Source organism: Pristiophorus japonicus, chromosome 4 (assembly GCF_044704955.1).
Source record: "Pristiophorus japonicus isolate sPriJap1 chromosome 4, sPriJap1.hap1, whole genome shotgun sequence".
Taxonomy (NCBI): domain Eukaryota; kingdom Metazoa; phylum Chordata; class Chondrichthyes; family Pristiophoridae; genus Pristiophorus; species Pristiophorus japonicus.
Window position 1 is genome coordinate 97326649 of NC_091980.1, and position 16648 is coordinate 97343296.

The following is a 16648-nucleotide window of genomic DNA, read 5'->3' on the forward strand; positions in this document are numbered from 1 at the left end:
CCCAACAGTACCCAAAACTGTGTATCTTGTTCCATCATTCTATCAGATCATGGCTTCTTAGATCTGCACCTCAAATCCAACTGTGCGCCTTTTCTCCATATCCCTCGACACTATTAGCTAACAAAAATCTATCAAGCTCAGTGTTGAAAAGTCCAATTTACCTAAATCCACAGTCTCTTGGGCAGTGTTCCAGATTTCCATTACCCTTTGTGTGGAAAAAATGCTTCCCGATTTTACCCCTAACTGGCCTATCTCTAATTTTAAGGATAGCCCCCTTATTCTAGATTCTCCAACCAGAGGAAATAGTTTCTCTGTATCTATGCTATCAAATCGCTTTATCATTTCAAAAACCTCTATTAGATCACCCCTTAACCTTCTGAACTCCAGCGAGTACAAACCAAGTTTATGCAGCCTGCCCTCATAATTTAACAGAGTGATTATTTGCACTAGTTTTTTGAGCATCCTGCACACTCTGGACTCTGCCGGCGACGCCTACGCATGCACACCACCGCCCATCTGGACTCCGCCCCCGACCTCCGCGCATGCACAGACTGGAACCCAAACCGGAAGTGGGGCCTGTATCGTACTTTTCTGAGTTGTGCTGCTGCTGTCCCGACCGCGCTTTCCTGAACTGTGGTGCTGCTGGGCGGACTCAGGAACTTGGGCTGGGATGGGGCATGAACTTGGGCTGGGGGTGGGGGGCATGAACTTGGGCTGGGGGGGAGGCATGAACTTGGGCTGGGGGGGGGGGCATGAACTTGGGCTGGGGTGGGGGGCATGAACTTGGGCTGGGATGGGAAATGAACTTGGGCTGGGGGGGCATGAACTTGGGCTGGGAGGGGCATGAACTTGGGCTGGGGTGTCGGTAACTTGGTCGGGAATGGGGCATGAACTTGGGCTGGGGTGTCAGTAACTTGGTCGGGAATGGGGCAGGAACTTGGGTTGGGAGGGAGTAACTTCAGCTGGGGGGGCAGGAACTTGGGTTGGCAGGGAGCAACTTCAGCTGGGGGGGCAGGAACTTGGGCTGAAGGGGCAGGAACTTGGGCTGGGGGGGTCAGGAACTCGGGCTGGGGGGGCATGAACTTGAGCTGGGAGGGGGAAGCTTTCTCCCGTCTCGACTCAACAGTCAGAATGGCTCGAATTACACTTTGCAAAGTCACTGAGAAATGGGCTGGGCTTTTCTAATTGCAGATTCCAGAGAAACTGCTAGGTGTGTCTTATCCTCCAAGGTGACCAATCAGCAATCAGGTCAAGTGATCATGGACACTCAATCAGAGCACTTTTCTAGTGCAAATAAGTGCATCCATGATTTAACCCTTACAGCTGTTCTGTAACCCCTCCCCAGATTCAATATATCTTTTCTGAGGTGCGGTGCTCAAAACTGAACATATGATAGGGTCTGACCAAGGCTCTGAACTGAAAAGCATTACTTCCTCACTTTTGTATTCCAACCCCCTTGAGATAAAGGCCAACATCAGATTGACAAGTTTCAGTAACTTCCCTACAAGTGATATAAAACTGACAGATCTATAGTTACTTGGTTATTCCATCCCTTCTTAAATTTATGGAGTATCATTTGCAATTTTCCAACCTATAGGCACAATTCCTGTATCTAAGAGATTCCTAAAAATAAACATAGTCCATTTATTTAAATGAATTCACAATCTGTCCGACTCTTGAAATGATTTTAACCTAACCTAGTTGTGAAACAGGTTAGTAAGGCCATAAAGAAGCAAACCAAGCACTAGGGTTTATTTGTAGAGGTATAGAATTAAAAAGTAGGGAAATTATGCTAAACCTGTATTGAACCTTGGTTAGACTGCACTTGGAGAAGTGGGTACAGTTCTGGTCAGCATATTATAAAAAACATATAGAGGCACTGGAGAAGGTGCAGAGAATACTTACAAGGATGATACCAGAAATGCAAGGGTCCATATATCAGGAAAGGATGAACAGGCTGGGTCTCTTGTCTCTTGAAAAAAGAAGGCTGAGGGGTGACCTAATAGAGGTCTTTATAATCATGAAAAGTTTTGATAGAGTGGATACAGAGAGAGTATTTCCACTTGTGGGAAAGAGCATAAGTAGAGGCCATCAATACAAGATCGTCACCAAGAAATCCAATAGGGAATTCAGAAGAAACTTCTTTACCCAAAGAGTGGTGAAAATGTGGAACTTGCTACAACAGGGAGTGGTTGAGGTGAATATATAGATGCATTTAAGGGGAGGCTAGACAAACATATGTGGAAGAAGGGAATAGAGGGTTTTGCTGATAGAGTTAGATGAGGAAAAACAGGAGGAAGCTCGAGTGGAGCATAAATGCTGGCAAGGACTGGTTGGGCCGAATGGCCTGTTTCTGTGATGTATATCCTATATGATTCTATGAAACCTGTTGAAACTGGACACCTGCTTTACACCTGTTTTGTTTACTCTCCACTGAAGTGAATGAAGAAGAAAAGGGGATTGCTCATTGTTGTACTCCTGAGAGCTTGTAGCAGGACTGGACCAGCTTGGGTGTTTCATCAAAAAATGTGCCAGGACTGAAGATGGAATCAAACTAACCTGAGCATGTTGTATACGATAGGCCACGAAACAGTAGGAAGGAGATAGAGGAGCAAATTTTAAGAAAAAGAGAGAGACCAGGTGGGGGAGAGAGAGAGACGGGGAGGAGAGAGAGACCAGGGTGGGGAGAGAGAGACCGGGGTGGGGGGTGTCATGTATGCAACCTTCATACAACTATAACCTTCATGTAACTGTAACCTATATGCAACCACACTGTACACTGTATATATGTCCTGGAAATGCACACCTTGACCACAGAGGGTGAACTTGTGGGAGACACTCCTCACCTGGGCACTCAGGTACTTAAAGGGAGGTCCCACGCAGGGTCATCACTTCTTGGTCCTGGGAATAAAGAAAGGTCACGCAGTGACCATGTCTGCAGTACATGCCTCATGTGATTCAGTAGCAAGGTGCAGGGACACCACAGGGGGGGGAGGAGGAGAGAGAAAGAGTCGGGGGTGGGGGGAGAGAGGGAGAGCTGGGGAGGGGGGGAAGAGAGAGACTGGGGGAACAGTAAAAGATACTATGGAGAGAGAGACTGGGGGAGAAAGACAGAGACTGGTCGAGAGAGAGGGGACGTGGGTGAGGGGAGAGAGGGAACTCAGAGAAGCTAGATCACAATCTTCTAACCCCAACCGAACTTGGGCAGGGAGCGGGGAGCTCTATCCTGTCTGAACTCAGCAGTCAGAATGGCTCAAATTATACTTCACAAAGTCACTGAGAGAACTTGGACTGGGTGGTTCTAATTACACATTCCAGAGAAACTGCTGGGTGTGTCTTATCCTCCAAGGGGACCAATCAGCAATCAGGTCATGTGATCATGGACAGCCAATCAGAGCATTTTTCTAGTGCAAATAGCTACGTCCAAAAATTAAATGAGAATATACTCAAAAGGAGGAGTACTAATTTCAGTGAGTTGAAAACGGATCTGAGCCAGGTGGATTGGAATCAAAGATTGGCAGGTAAAACAGTAAATGAGCAATGGGAGGCCTTCAAACCGAGATCGTTCGGATACAGACTAGACACATTCCCATAAGTGGGGGAAGAAAGGTTATCCAAAGCTGGAGCTCCTTGGATAACTAAAAGAGAGACTGCCTGCCTGTTCTGTACTCACCTCTGTTTCTGATTTTTTTGGGGGGTTTTCTGATTCATAAAAAGAGATTATTATATATAATGGATAGTAGTGAGGATTAATTGAGGTGGAGTCCAAGGTAGGAGAGAGGAAGAGGGCAAAACATTTTACCGTGGATGCCCAAGCTGCCTTGGTCCATGAAGTGGAGGAACGGTGGAACCAATTGACCTGAGGTGGCCGTGGGAAGCCCAGCCCGCCTGTGTACCGGCAAATATGGGCAGAGATTGCCGAGGCGGTGTCCTCGGTTGCCCAGGTCCGTCGGGGGCCAGTCCACTGCCGCAAGTGCTGGAACGACCTTGTTTTGGCCGCGAGAGTAAGTAATAACTTTAATCATGCACTTATTCATTACTTAAAATGTAAATCTGCCACATTGTGATGTTGTTAATCTTGGCAAGCTTGATGTCATGCACTATTTACTATCAACGATGTTATCATATTGTTTTCCTGTACTAAGATGTGTTCATCATGCATCATCTGTATGCTAATGATGCATTAATAGGACATTGTTGAAAGGCAATGGGGGTGGGTAATTGTGAATGTCTATCTATGTGCTGTATACTAGTACCTGGGCAATTACCTTATATCATGCTATTGTCATCTTTTCAGAAAAAAATTGCTTTCAATCGCGGTGAGCATCGGCGCACCGGAGAAGGGCCGGCAGAGCTGGAAAAGCTCACCAATCTTAAGGAGAGGGCTGCAGCCCTCGCAGGGGAACATGATCGTTCGGCCAGCCATGGGGGTGCAGATCCAGTGTTGGTGCCACGTAAGTCACGCATAATCCCGGACCGTGCAGCGTTCATGTAATATAGTCATGTGAACATAATGTATAAATGATGCTAAGTGATGTAATGTAATGCTGGGACCATGAAATCTTAATCTAATGCCATGCAGTCTCTGTAAGTTCTGTTCATGTTCATTGCATGTAGCATCTCTCAATGATATATAATGCAGTAGTGTTGTTCCTCTACATATGTCAGCGCAATGTAAGCATTAAAATGTCACCCTGACCCTGCCCCCCTTCCCCCTCTGCTTACCTCTTCTGTTATGTTTTCTAGCTGCCCAGGTGCATGAACATGCAGAGCCGCCAGCACCAATTCTTGTACAGCTGGTCTTGACTGGAGAGGACACCGAAGAGGATGATGATGACGATGACACCATCCGACTTTTCGACCCCCCTCAAGATGTGCCGTTGGATGTTGCAGTGGTGGGGGGAGGTGGCAGGAGCTGAAGGGTCCATCATACCTGCGACCACCTCTTCCTCAGCCAAATCCATATTTTACGGATTCAGCTCCGAGAAAGTAGGGCACACCGAGTGTTACAGCCCATGTGCTGAATCCGCAGAGGTTGATTCGGCAGGGGAGGTATGCTTGAAGACAGGCAGACCTTGACCTCAACGGGCAGTGCTGTCCTGATGGTGCTGGTCAGCTAAAGGTCTCCCTTAATGAGCTGGCAGATCTCATTGATGACCTCCTTTCGAAAGCGCAGCCTTCTAACGCACGCTGTATCGGACAGGACCAGGTATGACCGCTTATCCCTGTAAATCCGTTGGGGGTAAGGTCTCCTCCTACTCAGCAATCTGCCACCTCTTTGGGCACATAATGCTCTTCAATGAACCTTCTTCCAGCTCTATTCCACAGCATGTAATTAGTCAGCAATTTTGGCTGAGAAATTACAGGCCCCATTCCTTGAAAAGTCCTCTAAACTGTCATATAAATGATTCAATTTTCCTTATACAGCCAAAAACTTAATCCAGATAGACTACAATACCCTCAGATTATGAGCATTGATTTCAAACACCCTTAAAATACACTCACGAATGACTTTAATGCTCCCACCAACTTGAAGCAGCCTTTTCTTCAAGTTCATCCATTTTAAAACATGGCGTCCAGACCGTTGAGTTAAGGTCAGGTGAGCGCAGTTTTTTCAGGGCGGTACTTTATTCCGGCGGTAATTTGGGCAGTGCACGTTGAAGTGCTGGGAAAATGAGCAAAATCAAATGGGCGGGTGGTTCCGTTTACCACCGGCGGTAATAGACTGCCATATTTACCGCTGACGATATATGGGCGGTAACTGGGCATTAGTTTCCAGTTTATGCATGAAATGGGCAGTAATGGCTTCCTTAACGGTAAATGGGTGGTAAATGGATGGAATGTTGCCAAAAGTCTAGCCTATAGAGATTAAATGAAACAGGAAAAGGAGGTCTATGATAAATATCAGGTTCATAATTCAGTAGAGAACCAAGCTGAAAAAAGAAATATGAGGGGCAGAGTACAGTAAATGAGAATAGATTAGTGGGTACCGTAAAAGGGAACCTAAAAGTCTTTTATGAACATGTAACTAGCAAAAGGGTACTCAAAGGAAGGATGGGGCTGATTAGAAACTAAAAAGGAAATCTTCTTGTGGAGGCAAAGGTATTAAATGAGTATTTTGCATCTGTCTTCACTAAAAGAGGATTCTATCAATGTCATAGTACAGGAGGAGGTATTAGAGAAATTGCATAGGATAAAAATAGATAAAGAGCAGGTACTTAACTGGTTGGCAGTGCTCCAAGTAGAATAATTACACGGTCCGGATAGGTTGCAAGGATGGAAATTGTGGATGCTATCGCCACAATCTTCCAATTCTCCTTAGATATGAGAATGGAACCAGATGACTGGAGGTTTGAAAATGCTAAAGCCCTGTTCAAAATGTGAGAAGGAGAAACTCGGCAACTACAGGCCAGTCAGGCTAACGTCAATGGCGGGACAACATTTAGAGCCAATAATCTTGGACAAAATTAATTGGTACTTGGAAAAATATGGGTTAATAAATGAAAGTCAGCACGATTTGTTAAAGGCAAATTGTGTTTGACCAAGTTAATTGAGTTCTTTGATGAAGTAACAGAGAGAATGGATGAGAGTAGTGCTGTTGATGTGGTGTATATGAACTTTCAAAAGATGTTTGATAAAGTACCACATAATAGACTTGTTAACAAAATTTAAGCCCATGGAATTAGAGGGGCAGTGACTGCATGGGGCATGATTACAAAATTGGCTAAGGAATAGGAAGTAGATATAGTGGTGAATAGTTGATTTTCAAACTGGAGGGATGTGTGCAGTGGTGTCCCCCAGGGGTTGATGTTGGGACCACAGTTCTCTGATATATATGGATGATCTGGACTTGGATATACAGAACATAATTTCAAAGTTTGCAGATAATATGAAACTCAGAAGTTAGAGGACAGTGAGGATAACAGACTTCAGGAGGACATAGACAAACTGGTGAAATGGGCAGACAGATGACAGATGAAATTTAATGCAAAGATGTATGAAGTGATTCATTTTAGTAAGAAGAATAAAGAGAGTGTTATGTATTGATGTGTGTATCGTCCTGGTACCTTAAATGCATAATAAGCACAATGGTACACCACAGAGGGCGCTGCGGTGGGAGACCTAAAAGTACCTGCAAGAGGCAGTATAAAAGGCTGACCACCACACCTGAGAGTCACTCTGGAGCTGTTCAATAAAGGACGAAGGTCACAGCAGTTAGACTTACACCAGACCGTGTGGAGTCAGTGATTTGTGTGCTACATACATCACATTGGCAATGAGGAAGCGGACGAATTCCACGCAACCATGGCTACTCTGGGCTCGCTAAAGGATTTTACGGTGGGCAATGATTGGGAGGCCTTTACGGAAAGGCTCGAGTACTACTTCACAGCAAACGATCTGACGGAGGACATGAACGCACTGAGAGAGAAGCGTAACACGATATTGCTCTCCAGTTGTGGCGATGAGGTTTACTGTCTCGTCAGGGATTTGCTGGCACCCAGGAGCGCCAGGGACAAGTCATATGAGGAGCTGACTGAACTCATTCGTGACCAGTTGAAGCCAAAGAAGAGCATCCTCACGGCCAGATACAAATTTTACCATCACTACAGACCTGAGCGCCAGGATATCACCAAATATGCTGCGGACCTCAGGAGACTCGCGGCGCCATGTGATTTTGGCGCACACCTCGACGAGGCTTTGCGGGACGTTTTCGTCATGGGGATTGGCCATGAGGGCCTCCTTCACAAGCTGCTAGCCATGGAACCCACAGTCACCCTGACAAAGGCCATCACCATCGGCCAGGCATATATGACCTCGACTTGCAGCACCAAACAAATGATCCACACAGTCTCGAACCCGGCAGGCACTGTCCACAGGATAGCGCCCACCATGGACAAAACTGCAGAATGTGGCTCTGCCTGGGGCAGAGAGCACGGACCTCAGGGTCCTGGAACTCAGAGTCCGCTGAGGGGGGCCAATCAAGCAGCACCATGCTGGCGCTGCGGAGGAAGCCATGGGGCTCACCGGTGCAGGTTTGCAGAGTACACGTGCAATACCTGCCACCTGAAAGGCCACCTTCAGCGTATGTTTAAAAGAAATCGGACTCACCATGTGGCTGAGGAGATGGTGGATGATCCACTGTTCAGCGAGGAACAGGCAGAAGAAGATGAGGTGTTGGGACTGTATACGTGCACCGACGATTCGCACCCAGTGACAATGGAAGTAATAATCAACGGAGTCCCTGTGAGTATGGAAGTGGACACGGGCTCGGGTCTGTCGTTGATGAGTCAGAGAACTTTTGATAAACTGTGGATTAACCCAGCTGCACGACCCAAGCTGGTCCCGGTCACGGCGAAGCTGCTTACCTACACCAGGGAACTGATGCCTGTTCTTAGAGCAGAGATGCAGGTATCCCACGGGGACGAGAGACACGGTTTACTTTTGTGGGTCGTTGCAGGTGATGGGCCAACACTCCTCGGCCAGAGGTGGATGGGGACGGTCCATGGGAGCTGGAAATACTTCCCGACTCCACAGGCTGCTGCTCCCCGGGGTGCTGCCGTGCCCCGGGTTCCCAGAGAGCAGCGCCGACCGAGCTGGAGCTGCAGCCTCAATCCACTCACAGGCAAGCCCCAGGCCCGGACCTCAAGCCACAGAGATCCTGCAGCCTTAGCGCCCACAGGCAAGCAGCCCTGCAGAGGCGGGCCTAGTGGGGGGGGAGGTGAGCCGGCGGGGCGCTGCGGGCGATGTGCGAGGGATCCAGGATGGCCAGCGGATCGGAGGGGCCCACGCAGAGGGAGAGTCGGGCGGCGGCGGCAGCAGGTGGAGGCCGGCGACCACGATGGCCGCAGAGGAGGCCGCAGGGGAGGCGGCAAGTGTGGCGGGTGGAGAGGCCACGACGGCTGCAGGGGAGGCGGCTACGGTGGCCACTGGAGAAGCGATGACGACGGCTGCAGGAGAGGCGGCAAGTCAGGTGGCAGCGGAGGGGAGCGGAGGCTGCGGCGGTGGTGCCCATCCGGAGTGGCGGAGAGCAAAATGGCGGCGGCCTCGTGTCCAGAGCAGCAGAGCATCAAAGATGCCGGCGCCCAAGGCGAAGCCTCGTGGAATCCTGCTGCATCAAAGGTGGCGCCTTAAAAAGGAAAGGCACCCGGGAGTCTTAAAAGGGCCTTACCACGTGGTGGTCCCCACAAAGTGACTTCTGTAAGGCAAGAGCGAATCTAAAATGAGCTATGTTAATGTGAGATGTCGGATTTATAATAAGAATTAATATTTTAATGCTGAATGGTCACTGTGTTTGTGTAAAATAATGGATATGAAGTACAAATAATGATAAGAGCTAATAAGGAAATCAGGGATCCGTTACCAGTTAATAACTATTTAATGTAACTGCTCAGTGTACCCGCAACCCATTGACGCAACATCTGTACCAGATAACATGTACCATACAAACGCACTGTCTATGCATACCTGCCTTCCGTTGGACAAACAAGGTCGAGATCCCCGGCAACGGCTTTGGGACTCAGCGGGGGGGGGGGGGGGGGGGGGGGCGGGGGAAGTGAGATGTTATGTATTGATGTGTGTATCATCCTGGTACCTTAAATGTATAATAAGCACAATGGTACACCACAAAGGGTGCTGTGGTGAGAGACCTAAAAGTACCTGCAAGAGGCAGTATAAAAGGCTGCCCATCACACCTGAGAGTCACTCTGGAGCTGTTCAATAAAAGACGAAGGTCACAGCAGTTAGATTAACACCAGACCGTGTGGAGTCAGTGATTTGTGTGCTACATACACCACAGAGAGTAATACAAATTAACTGGTACAATTTTAAAGGGGGCGCAGGAGCAGAGACCTGAGCTGTACATAAGTCTTTGAAGGTGGCAGGACAAGTTGAGAAGTCTGTTAGAAAGGCATACGGGATAGTTGGCTTTATAAATAGAGTACAAAAGCAAGGAAGTAATGCTAAACCTTTATAAAACACTGATTAGGCCCCAGCTGGAGTATGGTGGCTAATTCGGGGCACCACACTTCAGGAAATATGTGAAGGCCTTAGAGAAGGTGTAGAGATTTACCAGATTGGTCCCAGGAATGAAAGACTTCAGTTACATGGAGAGACGAGAGAAACTGTTCTCCTTACAGCAGAGAAGGTTAAGAGGAGATTTGATAGAGGTGTTCAAAATCATGAATGGTTTTTGACAGAGTAAACAAGGTGAAACTGTCCAGTGGCAGAAGGGTTGGTAACCAGAGAACATGGATTTAAGGTCATTTGCAAAAGAATCAGAGGCAACATGAGGAAACAAACAATTATGCAACAAGATTTTGTGATCTGGTATGCGCTGCCTGAAAGGTGCTGGATGCAGATGCAATAATAACTTTCAAAAGGGAATTGAATAAATACTTGAATGGGGGAAATTTGTTGGGCTACGGTGAAAGAGCGGGGTTGTGGGACTAATTGGATAACTCTTTCAAAGAGCCGACACAGGCACGATGGGCCGAATGGCCTCCTTCTGTGCTGTATAATTCGATGAATCTAGGAGTAAAGGGAGATATTTATGTTAGAGATGGCAATAAGAAAATTTGTTTTCCCTTTGCACTATGCTATGATAAATGTTATGGTCCCTTCAAAAAAATGCACCCACCTGTAGAGCAGGCAGTTTTCCTGGTTCTGCTTATTTGCATTTCCATTAGTGCAGTTATTGGTGTAAACCGCGTATAAAATGAGTGTAAGCAGCTGAACTACCTGCAAACTTCAGTGCAAATTCTAAAAAGACAGTTCAGCCTGCACTAATCGCAGCAGACTGGGGGACCAGCAGGTAGCAGAAGAATGGTGTTCGGCTCTTCAAGCCTTCCTCAAGGAAATCAAAAGGCAGGAGGTTGGTGTAGGTGCCACCATGACACCTAGAAATGTAACTTGTGCTGCCTGGAAGTTAGTAGTACTGGCACTGAGTGCCAAATTCCTCACTCCTAGGACTTTAGAACAGTTGAAGTTAAATTTAACAGAAAAAGATAAATTAAACTCATCAGGGCCATCAAAATGACTAGGCGCTCTTTCTTTTTCTTCCTTGCCCACTCTGGGTGCCAGCACATTCTTCATCCTCTTGAAGCAACACTTCCACAATTAACCCTTCATATTATACTCTGGTTAAGGGTGGCTCTAACTCAGCATCTTGCAGTATGGTGACCTGTCTCTTTTCATAATAATTACTTACACAACCAAACATTCCTTCACTTTTACCACCTAACAACCCTTCCTTCACTCTTAATACAAGGCACAAGTCAAGAGTGTGATGGAATACTCTCCACTTGCCTGGATGAGTGCAGCTCCAACAACACTCAAGAAGCTTGACACCATCCAGGACAAAGTAGCTTGCTTGATTGACACCCAATCCACCACATTAAACATTCACTCCTTCCACCACCAGCTCACCGTGGCTGCGGTGTGTACCATCTACAAGATGCACTGCAGCAACTCGCCAAGCTTGTTAGACAGCACCTCCCAAACTCGCAACCTCTACCACCTAGAAGGTCAAGGGTAACAAATGCATGGGAACACCACCACCTCCAAGTTCTCCTCCAAGTCACACACCATTCTGACTTGGAAATATATTGCCGTTCCTTCATCGTCGCTGGGTCAACATCCTGAAACTCCCTCCCTAACAGCACTGTGGGAGTACCTTCACCACACAGAATGCAGCGGTTCAAGAAGGCGGCTCACCACCACCTTCTTAAGGACAATTAGGGATGCCAGCAATGCCCATATCCCATGGATGAATAAAAAACAATCTCATACCCGCACATCTCTCCTTCACCTCTCCCATGCCACTTGGCACACACTCAACTGCTCGCCTTAATTTCATTTACTCTATTTTCTTGCAGGAACAGATGGCACATAATGCCCGCCAAAGGCAGGCAACGCCCTTTGAGGACAAGGTCTTACAAATTGTGGTCACTCACGTGGCTCTTGCTGTGAGAGATGGTGAAGTCAGCGACATCTTGCCAGTGCCAGGTTAGTAACGGAGCACCGATACTGTCGGTCTGGCATTCCTCTGATAGAAATTAGAACCTTCCATCCCCTTTCTATTTCCTTCATTTTGAAGTTGTAGTGCTCACCCATTCTTACCTTCAATCCTGCTTTCCTGCAAATGAGTGGCGAATGATTGAGGATGTGGCCCCTTCCCAGCAAAAGCTGTAGCCCCACATCTCACACTCTATTTCCTCAAAAATCAAAATAATCCTCTGAATGTCAGCTATCCTGAAGCATAGTCTTAACTAAAAACATGCAATTTTTCAATTGAATGCTAGCAGTCTTTGGATCTTGAGCAGGATTTACTCGATCGGCAAGTTCATCATTTTGCCTGTAGCTCCAGCATTCACACTAAGGGCTAGATTTTCAGGTTTTAGCGATTTCGGCCGTTTTCGGGCGATAATCGCGGCAACATTTTTTTTATTGCTGGATTACCGTTACTGCCAGAGCTCACAAATTTTGGCAAACAGTGAAGAGCGTTAGCAATAGTGATAAATCCGGCGTTGCACAACAGAATTTGTGCGGTGGAGCCGAAATTTGCGACCCCTGCAAAAAAATCGGACCTCCTACGCATGCGCAATTTAAAAAAAAATGTTTTCTTCTTCCAGTGCTTCTGGTCAGCTGGCAGGGAGCGCCTGTGCATGCGCAGTACACCCAGGGCTGAATCAGCCATTTTTAAATTTGATTCACAATAGAAGGAGATGGTAGCAGGCAGAGAGCCAGAACGTTCAGCAGTGAGGCAAACAAAGCCCTTGTCAGTGCTGTTGAAAGAAGAAGGGCAGAATTGAACAGGAGGGGTGCAAGTAAACCCCTCCCAGCGGTTTTTCAAAAAATTTAGGCCACCATAGCTGAGGAGGTCTCCTATGACAATGCCATCTGAAGGACCCACATACAGTGCCACAAGAGGTTTAATGACCATTGCAGGGTCGTAAGACTAAGTAATATTTTTATTGATGCACTCCTTCATTACATTAAATTATAAATCTGACACACTATTTGTTCTCATGCTGTTGTTGTGGGTAGGCTTAGTGTTGCACCCTATTTGCCATGAATGATCTTTACGCGTTATTAAGATTGCTTTCCGCGACCTTAAAAGATATTTCTGCACTTTGATGTCTTCCTCATGAACTATGTGCAACTTCCAGGGTCACTAAATAGAGGACTGTATTAAATGCACACAGCATGGTGTAAGTGCTTTGATGGCTATCTGTGTGTGCCACAAGAGCAGATGGGCCTTCTGGTAACCATTCCTATTGTCATCTTTGCAGGGTAAGATGTCCCACAACTGCTGGGAGCAGCGGTAGACAGGCAGCGGTCTGCACCAAAGCATGCCTTTGACAGACATCGAGGAATGAGTGGCCGGTCTGATCGGTGCCTCAGGGAGGGCAACTGCCCGTGGGGCTGCTGACCCCCCCATTCGATAGTGAGGGTAAGTCCTGCACACTCCCCGGGCTGGGTTGGGGTAATGTAGTGTCTGTGGACTAGGATTGGTACAATGTGATGCAGTGTCTCTGGACTACATATAAGTAGAAACAGTCCTTCAAATGAGCCTGTGCTATGTGACTTTACTCATGTCACCCTGCCCCCTTTCCTGCTGCTAACCACGCGTCTGTTGTTTTCTATTTCCAGATGAAGAGTTGCACGCGCCAAATCCTTCAATGGAAGCCTCCACCTCAGGCCGTCATGTGGTGGAGAAGGAGGAGGAGCAACTTGAAGGAGAGGAATGGACAGAGCAGCCTACTCCGGAGTGGGGGTGGGGGGCCCTGATGCACTCCACACCCCTTTTTCCACTGGACAACACATCGTTTGAGAATGAAACATTCCTGGGCTTTGAGCCATCTGAGGTCCTGAGTACTAGTGGCGTGCAGCAATGCACTCCCAGGGTTGAACCCCGTATGCATCTCTCCAGAGGGTGAGTCGGCAAAGCCGGTCTGCTGACAGACAGGCGGACACACCTGGACATGGTGGGACTGTCCAGGGAGAGCGTCCAGCTCACCTGACAGCTCCTCGAGGTATTGGGTAGTATTCCCGCAAGCATCACAAGACTCACTGCGACCATCACGGAGGTCGGGTTGCAGATTGTCCGTGTGAGCTATGAAACCTGCGAGGCTGTCGATGCCCACAAGCAATTGATGGCCTCCACCAGTGACACTGCATTCCCCGGTGACACACCCAGACCCACATCACCTGTAAGTGGTGACGCCGAGCAAGAGGCTTGCCACTCAGAAACCAGGCCTTCTATACCCCGAGCTTCTCTAGTACATCACCACACAGCGTTTCCATTGTCTCTCCCCCAATACAGCAGGACTCTGGCTGCTAGCTGCATGACATCTTGGTGCCAACTTGGGTAGGATCATGACACGAGGTAGGGGGAGTAGGGTGAGCGGGAGGGAAGAGCTAGAGATAAAAGACATTCGGTGCAGGGGTTGTTGTTTATTTGTTGATTTGTTGTTGTCTTCTTGTTGTTATTTTATAAAAGTTTTAAAAGTTTAAAAATTCTGTTCAAGTTCAATGTTTAATAAATTTTATTTAAGTTTGAAAATCATTTTAACAGGTTTACAATGTTTATTGAATTCTTCAGTTCACCTTAACATTCCTGTATAGTGTCTCGTTTGCAGAATAAGAGTAGAAATAGTCAACAACGAGCTGTTCACTCTTCAAGCAAAGTGTTGAATTATGAACTGCTTTCGTAAGGCTTTTGCAGTGATGAAATTTCCACGAGGCCTCCCCTGTGGTGGTGGTAGGGGTGGTGGTGGCATGGGTTCTTTGCCAGGCTCCTCTTCCTCCTCTTCCTCGTCCTCATCCTCTTCCTCCTCCCCACTCTCCTGAGGTGGTCTTGTAGTCCCCATTGGCAAAATCTGTCCCCTATAATAGCTAAGTTGTGTAGCATGCAGCATGCTGCAATGAACTCAGAGACCTAATGACGGGTGTATTGTAGGCAGCCTCCAGAGTGGTCCAGGCATCAGAAGCACTGCTTGAGCACCTCAATTGTCTGTTCGACGATGTTGCTTGTGGCTACATGGGTTTCATTATAGCGATGCTCGGCTTCTGTCTGAGGGTTCTGGAGGAGGATCATGAGCCAGGTGGCAAGGCGCATGCAAGATCATGGATGCTCCCTGGATATTGGGCATTGACTGCCATGATGCGCTGAGTATGGTCGCAGACAATCTGTATGTTCATGGAGTGGAATCCCTTTCGGTTTCGGTAAACCTCTGGATTGTGTAAAGGTGCTCACAGGGCAGTGTGCGTACAGTCAAGGGCACCCTGAACCTTGGGGAAACCAGCAAATCGTCCAACACCTACAGCCCTCTCATTCTATGCCTCCTTGGTCATTGGGAAGTTTATGAAGTCCATCCTGCATGCATACAGTGCATTATTCACCTGGTGAATGCTGCAATGTGTAGCATGCTGTGGCATGGAGCATATGTCCCCTGCTGATGCCTGAAAGGAGCCGGAGGCATAGAAGGCAAGTAACACATTCACCTTCACCTTCACCTCGACGGGTAGTGCAGTCCTGTTGCCACTGGTAAGCTGTAGATCTGCCTTTATGGTCACCACTGACACCTGGGAATCCCTGGCCGAAGACCGCCCTAGGTGGGGAAAGTGCATCCGGGAGGACATTGAGCTCTTTGAATCTCAACGCCGAGAGTGTGAAGAGGTCAAGCGCAGGTAGCGGAAGGAGCCAGTCCCATCCACCTCTTCCCTCGACAAATGTCTGTCCCACCTGTGACAGGGTCTGTGGCTCTCGTATTGGATTGTTCAGCCACCGAAGAACTCACTTCGGGAGTGGAAGCAAGTCTTCCTTGATTCCGAGGGACTGCCTATGATGATGATGATGATGGTGAGGGTAACAGGGCATCTCAGACCTTAGTGAACTGTGGGACCGATGAGATTTAAGGATTGAGGAAGTAACAGGAACAACTGACAAGGAGGGTGAATTAGAGTCAAATCAGATACAGAAAGGAAAAGAAAAATAACGAAAGAAAGATTGGATCGAGGAGAAAAAAAAAGGAAAAGAAAGAAAAAATGTAAAAGTTTAAAATTACATTTTAAAAATCACTAAGAAGAATGCAGGAATGAAATTGAACAGTTTAAATTGTTCACTTTTTGGGCTAGAGAGGTTGATTAGCATTGCATTATCATCGTGTTGTTAAAAGGATACTCTTATCACCAACGCTAACTCTCTGTGGCGCAATTAATGACAATTAATGTGCTGATCCAGCAAGCTTACAATAATAACGGGGAGGCTAAGAGCAAGATGCTTTTTGTGCAAAGCAAAAGCCGGAGCGGCATAAATCGACCAAGCAAGTTCTGGAGATTTTCAATTCACCGAGCAGCTCAATCCCCTGAATTTGCTGGCTAATTTGCGCATTAATAACTGTGTACATTATTAACACAGCGTTATTTCCCAGCAAGATTCGGCCCATTTTATGTCACTGATCCAGATAACTGTGCCTTATGACTTATGCCCTGTGTTTATTCTACAGAGTGACATCTGCATTGGCAATCGATGGACAGGGACTAAGATGTGTGCTTGTTGCCTATAAATGTTGCTGAAATAGAAACTCATCTTCAAGCACTAAAGTCGTTAATCTCACAGAAACTCTCAGTATCAGCCAAGTTGTAG